We start from the raw sequence: 12756 nt of genomic DNA on the forward strand, positions 1-12756 counted from the left end.
GGTATTGGTGCTCCCCAAGGATGCACTAGTAAAACCAAGGAGTGAATTAACCAGGAAGCACGTCTGTGTATGTATAGGGATGGTCAGGCTACTGGGAACTGGTCAGGCTCATTGGGAACTTTGGCTACTCATAGTTTAGTGAGAACTGTTGGTGATAGGTGGACAGTTGGACTGGATGATCTTGTAGGTCTTTTCCAACCTTGGTGATTCTATACTTCTAAAGATAAAGTCAGCTCCATGGCATCATGCTCCACTCTCCCAGAAAACTTCCATACATGGTTCAGGAGTTAACACAAAATCTTCCTGTTTTGCAGGCTGAATTTGCCAGCATGAATGTGGACCAAACTCATCAGGACTATCAGGTCAGAGAATGGGCCAGACATTGTTTGGTTTACAGGCTTTGTAGTACCTTTTTATTACCTCGTCTCTGATGGCTGTGGCTTTATTGGGCATGAATGTATTGGTATCCCCAGGGTTTTGCCCTGCAAGAGCCTCACTTTGCATTGTTTTAGAGATTGCACAGAAAGTAAAAACCACCTGAGTACTTTGAAGTATCTGCATTGTTATGGCCACTTATAAATATCATCATGCAGCTTTTTTCTTTCTCATTCCTGCTCGCTGCCAAGAGGTAAATTAGAGCGAATACTTTCCTTGTTTGTTTATGGGTTAACAGAGTGGCTTCACACCACTGGGTGCGTCCCATGTGGACAGCACAGCTCTGAGCAGTGATGGGCCGTCACCTCCCACTGTGGAGAATGGGTGCCCAACCTTTTGCCCTGTCTGGGCCTCACTAAGTGAAGAGGAATTGTCATGGGTTGCATACGCATAGGTCACTCAAAAGTAATTCCTCCTATTTATTTCCATGGAAACAGCAACGGATACAATAACACTATTTGATAGAGCAAATTCTCAGCTATAGAGCACTATTTTCCAACATAGTTGCCACCATTAGTTCTGAATTTTTGCTAGTGGTGAACAAGAGAATGCATGCTGTACTTGTACAAAGCTGTATCAGCAAAGACAGCCCACTGTTGTTGCCACAAAGCAATGACATGAATAAGGCATGATGGTGAAGTGAAGGATATTTTTCTCTGGTAAGAGAGGTCTTATGAAAGTCTGGTAAAGGGACATGGCTGGATTTTTATGTTTATTGGAACAGGTTGCCCAAGGAGGCTGTGGATGCCCCATCCCTGGAGTGCAATGGTTTTGCATTCAAGGCCAGGCTCAATGTGGCTCTGGGCAGCCTGGTCTGCTGGTTGGCGACCCTGCCAATAGCAGAGGGGTTGAAACTAGATGGTCACTGTGGTCCTTTTCAGCCCAGGCCATTCTATGATTCGTGGAGAATTCTATCCTCCTAACTAGGCTTTCTGTTTTCACAGCCAAAATCCGTTGCTTCTTCTCATTTTACTTTGGATATCCAAGGAGAATCTCACTCTGTCTTCTCTGTGTCCTCCCACCAGCAATAAAATCCTTCCTTAGGGGTCTCAGCAGAGACCCATAGGGGCAGAACACAGCCATTTCCCTCAGACTCTACTCGTATGTTCTGTGCTTTAGCCCCCTAACCATCTGGGTGATTTCCTGCCTCTCTCTCTCCAGTCTGTCAATCTATTTTTCCACAAAAATCCTCAAAGAGAAAAGTCCAAAACTAGTTATAGTATTCTGGATGCATCTTACAAAGTCCCAAATTCTTCTATATAAAGGGGAATAAGTCTTCCCTATCACACTCCAGAAGGTACAGTAAGGGTTATTCTCTTCTTGGGATGCTTTCCCTTCCATCTCCTTGGGATTTTAAAGTTCTTACATGAACAGATGCACACAAAGCAGGAATCAGACACAAACTAAGCTAGAAGAGAGGTGTGGATGCTGGATCCTTTTCTCCTCATGCCCCACTGAGAATTACAAGGATGGAGCAAGTGATGAGAAAAGCCAGTAGCAAAGCTACTGACAGCAGAACTGGATGAAAAGAGAACAAGGAATAATACTAACTCTGGGCACTGTATTTTGTATGGATTGGCTTCCCATCTCACTCATCTTTTTATGCTGTCCATGTCCACCAATGGACAAAGAGGGATAGCAAGGTTTGGTGCACCTGCTAGATGATCTTAGTGATCTCTTCCAATCTTAATGATTCTATGGAGTAAGACTATTTTCTTTTTCACTGTGATTTTTAAGGTACCTATGAAATAAAACTAAGATGTAACCCCTCCAGGCCCTAAGCTCCATATCGAAGGTGCAGAGCCAAGTGTGAAGGGAGTGTGATAATCTGCCCTGGATTAGACCCTGCATAGGGAAACCAGAGATATCAGGTATTTTGGCTCCTACAGAGATGTTTACTCTTAAGATAATGAGCAGCCTGTTCACACAAATTAGGGTGGGTCATGTTTGCATAATGTTGATTTCAGAGGTGAAATTAATCTCACAGGCAACTTGTTTCCACTGCAGACTATGCATTCAGCACATTCGATCTCAGTCTGATGAAATTGCTGCAGGGTGGATTTTGAGGGAAAGGAAGGAGGAAAAGGAAAGCACAACCAGAAACGTAGGTGAACTTTCCCATACAGTTGCTAATGGATTGCTAGGTCTAGGCAGAATTTAGCCAAGGTTCTATAATTTGTTTCTTCCTGACCTTCCTAACAAGAGGATGAGTTTTACTATAATTCATTTCTTACTCATTTCATAATAAAAAAGCACAGCCTCAATCATGGAACAAACATCTCCCCCAATCCTCCTGTGCTTCTTGCCCTGCAGACCTTGCAATCTTCACTCTCTTCCTTACAGAAAACACATCCATTCATTACTACCCCAACACTGTATGGGATCAGAGCACCACTTTTCAAGCACTCACTTTGAAATAAAAAGGAACTAATGACATTCTTCGTGTGTGTGTTTTATAATTAAATTTTAATTAAACATCGGTAAGAAATTAAATTCCTCTTTGCAGTCAGCTGGGTTTGGAAGGGCCGTGGGGCATTATGACCAAGTTGCAGATTTTCTAAGCTTTCAAAAGGGAGGGATCTATCCTGATTCACTTATAATCAGCCCATTGAATAATGCATTTTGATGCTAATGATGGACTGAAATCCTCAGAAAGAGCCAACATACTTCCATCATTTGCAGTGGAAGGACTCTAAGATGCTGAACGTGGGCAAGCATGGAGGTCTTTGTTGTTTATGGTCACAACACAGAGCAAGAAAGAGGCTGTACAAAACCTACAGAAGCTCATGGAGGCCACCTGGCTTGAGAAAAGAAGTCTAGGGATGGAGAAATAGGCCCAGATATTACCCACAAGTGGAACGTCCTTGTTGGAGAAATGGTGGAATGGAGGAGATCCTGGAGAATAGGAAAGGAAAGAGTGCCTGTGACTGCCGGTAAGGGGGAAGCTATAGAGACCTCCTAAGACAAGAGTGCTCTCCTCACTGTTGTAAGGTGGCCAGAGTGGCAATAATTTTTGGCGTGAGCCCTTTAACACACCTCTGGTGCAGGTCATGAGCCAATACATAGAAGGGATCATTCCCAAGTAGTAGCTTGGCAGAGGCCACTGGATTTTGGACACTGAATAATTTAAGGCATGCCCGAATGGTGACCACTGGCTGAAGGTGAAACCAATGGTGCCGTTGCATTTTCATTATATAGCACAGATATATCCAGAGGTGCATATGAGCCCAAGACACATCCTTCAGAAGAGAGACCACGTTCCCAGAAGTGATTCCTACAGCCACTCTTTCCTCCCTTTTTTTTGAAGATTGACAGAAGATTGATTAGCTCCACCCAGCTCTGACTCTGTTCTGTGAGATATATCCTAAATCTCAAGATCTGAATATGAATTGCCAATTCCCCTCCATCCTTCAGCACGGTTTCAGCTTGTTCCTCTAAGGCATCCAGCAATTCCCCACTTACCCCAGAGGTTCCCCTTGCTGTTGCTTTGCATGGGGCATGTCTCCCAACCAGTCCATTCTATATCATGTTACAGCTGTTGCCTGATAAAGATATCAAGCTAAGAATCATAGAATCACAAAGGTTGGAAAAGATCTCCAAGATCATCTAGTCCAACTGCCCAACTACTACCAATAATTCCCCACTAAACCATGTCCTCTAGTACAACATCTAAGCATTTCTTGAACACCTCCAGGGATGGTGACCCCACCACCTTGCTGGGCAGCCCATTCTAGCACCTGACCATTCTTTCTGAGAAGTCTTTCCTAATTCCTTGCAAGATGTTGTATTAGAAATACATTAAAATGTATTAAAAGCCATTTTTTGCCCCAACAAATGGAACATGCATCAGAGATTAAAACTCATCCCTTAGGAGACCCATGGGTTGTGCTCTATCTTCTTAGCTGCTTTTGCAACATAGGAAAGCTCAGATCCCTCGCAGGCATCTACCAGCATGTTGTGAGGCCACATCTTCCATTACCTAATTATTAAGTAACCTCAGCTGCTATAGGGAGCTCAGGACTTTCAGAATAAGTTTGAGGTCTCTTCCTACTACAGCTGTCTTTCAACACTGGGATGTTGCTAGCTCTTGGTGCTGCAAATAACCTCCCCATGCAGCTCAGCTTCGGTGTCCCCTCTGCCTGTTTCTTGCCTGCAGGTCTCAGGGTGGAAATCATAGCACCTCATTTCATGTTGTGAGATGCTGCTGTGAATTGAGGGCAACTCCTTGTGCTTTCATGGAGCTACCTCACATTGATATGGGTGTGATTAGGTGCTAAGGGGGTGCAAGAAAAGGGTGGGGGAAGCTACAGCTGGTGGGCCAGCACTTACAGAGAAGCAAATGAGAAGTAGTTATACTGAACCTTAGGGGGTAGCACTCAATGAAACCAGCATGTGGTTGAAATGATGCCATATCCTAACATGAAAATGTTAACTTTGCATTTTGGCCTCCTAGATCCTCTGTTTGTAAGGCACTTGGCCACAGGGCAGTTTGGCCAGGGAATGGGCCTAATAACATTTAGGTAGGAGAAACAGCACCCTGGTTATCTTCTGTGTTCCTATGGCTGATGCTGAGCCTTCCACCGTGTAATGTGATATTGCAATAGAAAGCATGGCAATAATCACAGGGTGGTAAAGTCCTATGCTGCAGCAAGTGAAAATAAGCTCAGATGCAGCCAGCAATGGACTCAGAAACAAAGAATCTGTTTACCTTTGGAAGGCCTTAGGTAGGCAGGAATCTCAATCAGGATGCCCTTACCACTACTGCCATCCCTTAAATGATGTCTGGGAAGGGGTGGATCCTGGCTCCACCCCTTCCAGTCACTCAGGTGCATTGCACCAATGCTGTGATCAGTGCTGTGCATAGATTAGACGGGGTGGTGGCTTTCAGTTCCACAGAAATGATATTAGCAGTGATGATGATGATGATATGGAGTGGTTATGATTTATTTCTCTTCTTGCCTCCCTGGCTGTAGTGCCAGGTTCAGTGCCAAGTGCTACAGATCTGGTGTTCAACAGGATTGTACTGCACTGCACACACTGAATAAAAGCTGTGCCTGAACCTGTCTGACACTCGTGTATCACTGCCATGATGATAACACATAATTTGGTCTCTTCCTTGTTGTCCTATTGAAGAAGGTGTGCAGAGTTCCATGCTATTTATTACACAGTTGCACAAAGGGTGTAGGCTCTGCTTCAGTGTATGAACTTTCTGCATCTTTCTGTTTTAAATACTGCAAAATGACAGTAAGGCAGAAGTTTGTGAATTCCTTCACAACACATCGATGGTTGATATTGCCTCCAGTTTTTGCTTCACTGATTGGAAGAGGATCGTGTGATGGAAACCCCATCTCTTCCCCCCTTCTGTTACTGTGATGCTATGTCTTGAAACAGTATTGAGCTTTAAAGTTAGGATATCATTATTATTGCTAATTTCCTCCCACCACCCTCACATATTTCCCATTCAATACAGCATATGGTAGGAGCATTATCCAACATTAGAAAATGGTCCCATCACAGATGTTGGGGTGGATTATTTCATCTCAAACAGTTTATGAGATAGATGAGGTAGATGTCCCTGTAATACCTTTATCTCTGTTACCTATAAACTGAGTTCATTTCTCAAGCCAATGCATGCGTTATAGACATGAGAGGTGAGATACAGCCCACCTACTTTTAGGTGTCTTCATTGAGACTCAATGACACTTCCAAGTTTGGGGAGACAAATAACGTACCTGAACTTCTGGACATCCTCCACACCCTCACTGGGATGTAAACAGGTCAAAGATGCTCACATAGCGGGGTAGGGAGCAATAGACTTGGATAAATGATGTGACTGCAAAATAGCATTTCTGTAACACTTATGGCTTTATCTATTTTAAGAACTGAGATTGTTTATCAAACAAGAAAAGTTCAAGGTTGGACATTTAGTTTTTCATTACATTCTCTTTAATCAACTAAAACTACCTAAGCCTTCAAATGCTAGAAATGGATCAGTCATCACTTTTACTTTTCCTTCATATATGTGTTTCATTAAAGAGGAAAGAAAAGTGGAAATGTTGTGTAAGATGAACATGCTTTAAGTTTGTTTAAGGAAAGCTATGCCAACCCTTGAATTTTCTACAAGTTCCCTCTATTTTTCCTCAGAAGGATGTTTTCTGCAAGGAAATCATCAATGGAAAATGTTTGGCCAGCTGTACTCTTATCTTTAGATCTGGAAACACATGCAATACATGGAAATCCCCACCTCACTTGAAGTTTCAAGGGGGTGACTGGATTTTGTGCTCATACTCCTTTCGATATGAGTAAATGTTTCAGCATTGACTTTTGTTTGCTGTCCATCCACTCCAGTTCAAAGAAAAACATATGGAAACTTTTCCCTTTTCCATTACAGTGCAGTGTCACTGTGCAGGGAACTGTGATGTTTGTGCCTGTTTTGTTGCAGTCCTCTGAAGAAGTCCTCCCTCTTGGCTCTTTCTTTTGTCTACAGGGAATTAAAAAAGGGAGATTAACTTCCAGCCTGCAGGAAATAGCAGAGAAGTTCTGGATATACCTCAGTGTGGTTTGCTTACCAGAGCTGACGCATTTGCACTGTTGTTAACATAAGTGCTGTATTGGCTTTCACTTGAGTCTGCTGGCACAGCCCCAAGTGATCCCCAGCTGTGGGCCAGGAGTTAGGACGACCAAAGGACCGGTCCTGGTAGGTTGTTTCTATACGATCACTTTGTTCTGGAGAGACTTTAGCTCTTGGGACTTGACCACACCAAGACAACTGGCCAGCAAGGCAGAACATGGGCCTTGAGACAGGTTACTCTCCCTGAAAGCAATCAGTGCATTCATCAGAGTGGTTTTCTTTCCCTGAGGTTAGTGACAACTGCATCTGTGAACCACAGAAGAAAATGTCAGAAATGTATTGTCCTTTGATGAATGTTGTCTCATCAAAATTCTTGCTCAACCGCTTTATTGTCAAAATCCTCTAAGCAGAGCTTACTAGGTTATCTTGGAGGATCCTTGAGCAAGATCTGGTTAAACAGTTCTTTGGAAACAGCAGCCTCCCATCCTCTCTCCTTCTCAGGTAGGAACTGTGGGAAACAAAATAATAATAATAATAAAGGGAAAGAGGAGATTAAGTTATTTTTTCCAACTGAACAGCAGCTCAACTCATCAAGGTCTGGAGTAGTCTGCTATAAGTATAGGTCCTGATTTGAGTAGGGGAAGTACCAAAATAGTGCGTGTTGATAGCTGCAGGACTTTTGAAGGCTTATTTGAGCTTGTATGCACTCACTTTTGAGCACACAGTTAAAGATCCGAAATAACTATCTTAGTTTACAGGTCACTGCTTGTAGTTCATGGAAATCCAGCCACTTCTGGAGAGTTAGTAAGATCTCAGACCAGGAGGATCACACTGGGAAGTGCCTGTCTCTCTTCACTGGCTGAATTCAGATCTCTGGGGCCATTATAGTTTCTTTCCAAGTCTAAAATCTCCCAACTCCTTCAAATCTTTTGGGAAGAAGTTGCAGTATATGAGCCAAGGCTGAGGCTGTTCAAGACAAACATGACATACAATCACTTTCTCAACACGTGCTTCCAATATTTCCACCTCTACCAAGTCATGCTGTCCCATAAGGAGAGCAGTGACAGAGAAGCTATGCCAGCTTGTAGGTCCTTATGTCCCCATATCTGCTCCCACTGGAGGGTGACATTGATGTAGGGGTTGAAAAAACTCCATCAGCACATTGCTGCCCTACTGGACACCAATACCCAAAAATGCAGCACCTTCCTGCTTCTGTGAAGGGCACTGAGGATGGAGAAAGGCATCATCCTTAAGTGTACAAAGCACTTGGAGAACCCAGGAAAGTATTCAGAATGGTAAAAAGCCCGTGTACTAAGAGGTATTACTGGTGCAGAGTTTGGAGCAGGCTAAGAAGTTGGAAACCAAAAGATTCACTTTCTGATCTTTCAACTGCCTCATTTTCTACCTATGAGACTGAGGAGGTAGACGAGATATGGGACTTGACTTGGATATACAGTCAGACTAGTCTTTGTTGTACAGAAATCTGTTTTTGTTTGCCATCTGAAGCTGTTGAGTTGAATTTCCTCTTTCCTGTTTACTTGTTTGTTGGCTTTTGCCAAGCTTTGACTGTAGGAATTGATTTATCTAAGGGTGGTTGTTCCAATTCTTGGTCCAGTTCTCACCTACATAACAAAAAGACACTTGTGCAAAATCCTGTTGTTCTTACAGGAGGAGGGCAGTCTTGGAAGCAGAACGTTGGAAGGATATGGCTTTTTCTCATGCAGTCTGGATTGGATTCCCACTGCTGGTTTTATTCCATAGCACGCCAATGAAGAGTTGATGAGACTTTGGAAAGAAAAACACCAGTGTAAATAAAATAAAAACAAAAAGACACCCCTAAAACCATACATACACACACATACACATGCAGACCTGCTTCAACTTGCATTACAGGTTTTCAGCCCGGGAGCAAATCACTTGGGAAATTTAATTAAACTTTAATGAGGTACTTTGATTGTTGGGCCGTATGCCTAGTGAAATTAATGCACAGTGAAGGGGAGTCTCGTCATGCTGCTGGCAATAGCTGGCAAGTTCACGTAGAGCAAAGCATGTCATCCTAAATCACCTTTTGAACTCAGGAAGCAGGGAAGAATAACCAGGAAACTCAAGTGGGTCATTTAATTACAGAAAGTCCACTGCAAATCGGCCCTAAGTACTGAAAAAAAACCTTAAGGTTGGTCTTCTTGACTTTTTGGGAGGCTGGGGAAGGGAAGGCAGGCAGTTGTGATGCTTTGGTGGTGGTCTGGGTTGTGGGCTTCCTTCTTTTCCTTCCACTGAATGGGCAGAAGCCGTGATATAGGGAACCCTGCAAGAGATGGGTGGTGAAGGGGCACCTCCAGGGGTTCTCCACAGGACTTTGGCTTCCAGCTATCCACTAGCCATAGAGGGGCATTGTTTGGTTGATGGCAGAGGTGTTGAACCTTGTCTTTTCCAACCTGAACAAGCCCAGCTCTCAACATTTCCTCATATGATTACCAGAAAAAGTAACCCCCTACTGAGCTTGTTTGCCAGCGAGAAGCAGTTTTAAATGGTGAAGCCTCAAACCTCCTGCATTTCTGTTTGCTTCCAGCATTTCAGTTGGTGGCCCTCATGAAAGAGATAAACAACATCAAGGTAGACACCAACCATGAGATCTTCCAGGCTGACGTCCAGACTGTCTTTGAGATCCTGGAGCTGAGAGGCTCCAGAGGCCACCTCTTTCAGTTCAACTCTAAATTACTCAGTGTAGAAATATAGGACCCATCACCAAGGCAGGGAATGGCAACAGCTCCCACTGAGGAAGGCTCCTAGAAGGACAGCTGGGTTTACTTGGAAGCCCAGGTATCAAGGATTCACAATGGACTTGTTAATCCCAAAGAAGATCTGAGCATGCCTTAGTCAGGGCTTTGGGGCTGTGCTGAAAATTTTGGCCATTGGAAAGTCAGAAATGGGTTAGCATGTCTCCACCTGAGTTTGAGATGCCACAGGGACTTAGAGATCTTGGCATGTCACAGGGTGACCAACCTGTAACAAAATGACCTGCTGCCAGCACCACCAAGTCCTTATGTGCAGTTATCTAAGATCAACCCTCCACAGTGCCAAGAGATAAAGGTCCTTTACCTCCTCTGGTCTGTGCTAATGAACTGAAGCAGTGCTGGGAACACGTCCCTGGAACGGGTGCTTAACTCAAAGCACAGCATAAGCTCTTGAAATATGACTGAGCAAGCCAGACAGGGACAGAGCAAAAAGCTATGTCTATACATGCCAAGTGATTATGTACCGTGTTCTTGGAAATTTGGAGGCCACCTATCCGATAGCAGCATTTCTTGGCCTTTCTGTAAAACCATCCACCCACAGTCTTACAAAACCGAGCCGTCAGAGCACTGACGTGGTGTGGCTTGGAGGGACAAATCATTTTGTGTTCTTCACCGATCTTTCAGCAAGACCTGTCCATTCCTGCTCCTCTTCTCAGCACCTAGAGACAAGCCAACTTCTCCACTCTCTGGGAAGTTAAGGATGTGTGTGTTTCTGTCATGCAGGGCACTGAATGAATGCAGAACCAAGAGTGCCTGTCCAATATTCATTTCTCCTCCTGGTGCCAGTGTTTTATGATGCAACTTTCTATTCCGTCTCAGGATTGCTCCATTGGACCAGACATGTGCAATGTGAAATGCTACTACTGGCATCCCTTTGGTCTGCTGACTGACAGCACAAGAAGGTATAAAGTGAGTGAGGTAGGGATGTTGGACAGGCATGGGTGTCCTTCACGTGGACACATGTTGGTCTGAGAACCAGTTATCTCTTCACCTCTGCTGTTCAGACTGTCCATCAAGGCTGCAAGGAGACCAGCCTGCTGGAATCACTGGCAGAAAGTCGTTTGCTTTCCAGATGCTTAATCTGTGAGCAGGAGCTGCTGTGCAGATGGGCTGGGCTGGTGCTCTTGCTGCAGGTAGGAGCTGAGCTGCTGAGTAGAGGTTGAGTGGGCATCCACCATCTCCTTGATGGGAAGTTCTTTTCTCTCCTTGACATCTTGCCTCTCTGATGACCAAGGAAATGGCTGAGCTTGTGAAGCATCAGAGTATTAGCAAGACAGACATCAAGAAGATCCAAATCTCCTTTTGCAGCAGAGCAGAAAGACTAAGCAGAAAGTAAGTCCCAGATCCGGGCTATAGGTGAAGAGTGAGTAAATCCATCATCCAGCCATTACCAAGATGCTGTGATCTACATTTAGCCATCTGAATGATGCTTCTGATGGAGTGTTCAAGTTGGGAGCACTGCTACCCTGGGATCCCACAGTGGAGACAGCTGGGCATGTCTGGGAAGTAAATCCCACCTTAAATCACCGATCAGACTTGCCCAGATCTGTGCAATCACCGGGGAGGGACCTGGCAGGCTCAGTAAAATGTTCAACATTGAGTGGATGCATCCAAATCTGTCTGTGAGTTGAAAGAGGCATGGATCCAAGGGGGGAAAAAAGAGTTCACGTGTGATCCTGCAATGTGATCATGTAAATAATGCCTCTAACTGCATGATCACATCACAGGATCTCCTGCGACTCCAGGTCTCCTGCAATGTCTGGCACCTGGAAGGAGTTGCACAAGCATGCTGGAGTTCAGTGTTTCCTAACACTGGAGCACTTGCCTGTGCAGTTGTTGCACACTACTTCCACCAGATGAGACGTCCCTGACAGCAGAGAATCAATTTGTTGGTCCCAGTTCAGGGGTGCCGAGAAGCCTATGTTAAATTAGTGGGGTATTTTTTTCCTGTGTTCCTCCAGGATATTGGCCAAGGTCCATAAGGGCAGCATAGGACCCTTATAGTGACCTAATTAGCCAGAGAAGAAACTCCAGCTATTTTCATTCGAGCCTCAGGAAAATAAAAATAAAAAGAAGAAAGAAACAGTATTCTCAAAGCTGGAAGGCAGAGTGGTGGCAGAGGGGATGAATTTCAATGCTACAGATGCATTACGTAATCAACAGACCCCAGGGTTTCAGCAGTCACTTAGGGCAGTGGTTCCCACCTCCTGCCCAGTCAGTGGGGATCAGAACCATCCATCCCCTTAGTGCCTCTCAGCTCCCTGGGATACTGGGAGGGAGCAGCAGGATCATTACTCAGACCCCACGTGAGTGGGTTTCCTTCCTGCGCCGCCAGCCCAACCTTCTGATGTTTTGTTCGCTTGCGAAGCTCTGGGAGCCAGGATCTGCAACTGGCGCAGGAGCTCCTGGAAAATCAAAGGGAAAGAACAACATCTTGGGCTTGCTGAGGCCCTCTTCACTCCCCTGCTGAGATGCATGGGCTTCCCAAGCTCTGAGAAGGAGGAAGGGAAGGGCCGTTCCCTTTTCCCCCGCTCCTCTCACTGCTCCACAGGGTGGGAAATGGGACCCCAATAGTCCCTCTTACATGGAAGTGGTAGTAAACAGGGGTGGGGAGGCAGTTCAGCTCTGTAAATCATCCTGGACGGGAGGTTACCAGGCTTCGTCTATTTTAGTACTTTTCTACACTGATGCCAAAGGCAAAACTCTTAGAAGTTGTTCTAAAAACCCTTCAGATTACTCCCCCTGATCCAGATCCTTACTGTTGGTCTCTCTACCCAAATCTTGGTGCAGAACAAGCTGCCTTAGGCACTGCTGACTTGAGGGCTGTTATCATTTATAGCATGGATGACTGGCTGAGAGCCAGAGATTTTCCCTGTCCTTTTTTTATCAACAAGTGCAAATCAATTGCAGGTTTCTCACTGTCTCATCCTTTGTCCAGTGACAACACTTAAAAAC

This window comes from Coturnix japonica, chromosome 3, assembly GCF_001577835.2.
Source record: "Coturnix japonica isolate 7356 chromosome 3, Coturnix japonica 2.1, whole genome shotgun sequence".
NCBI lineage: Eukaryota > Metazoa > Chordata > Aves > Galliformes > Phasianidae > Coturnix > Coturnix japonica.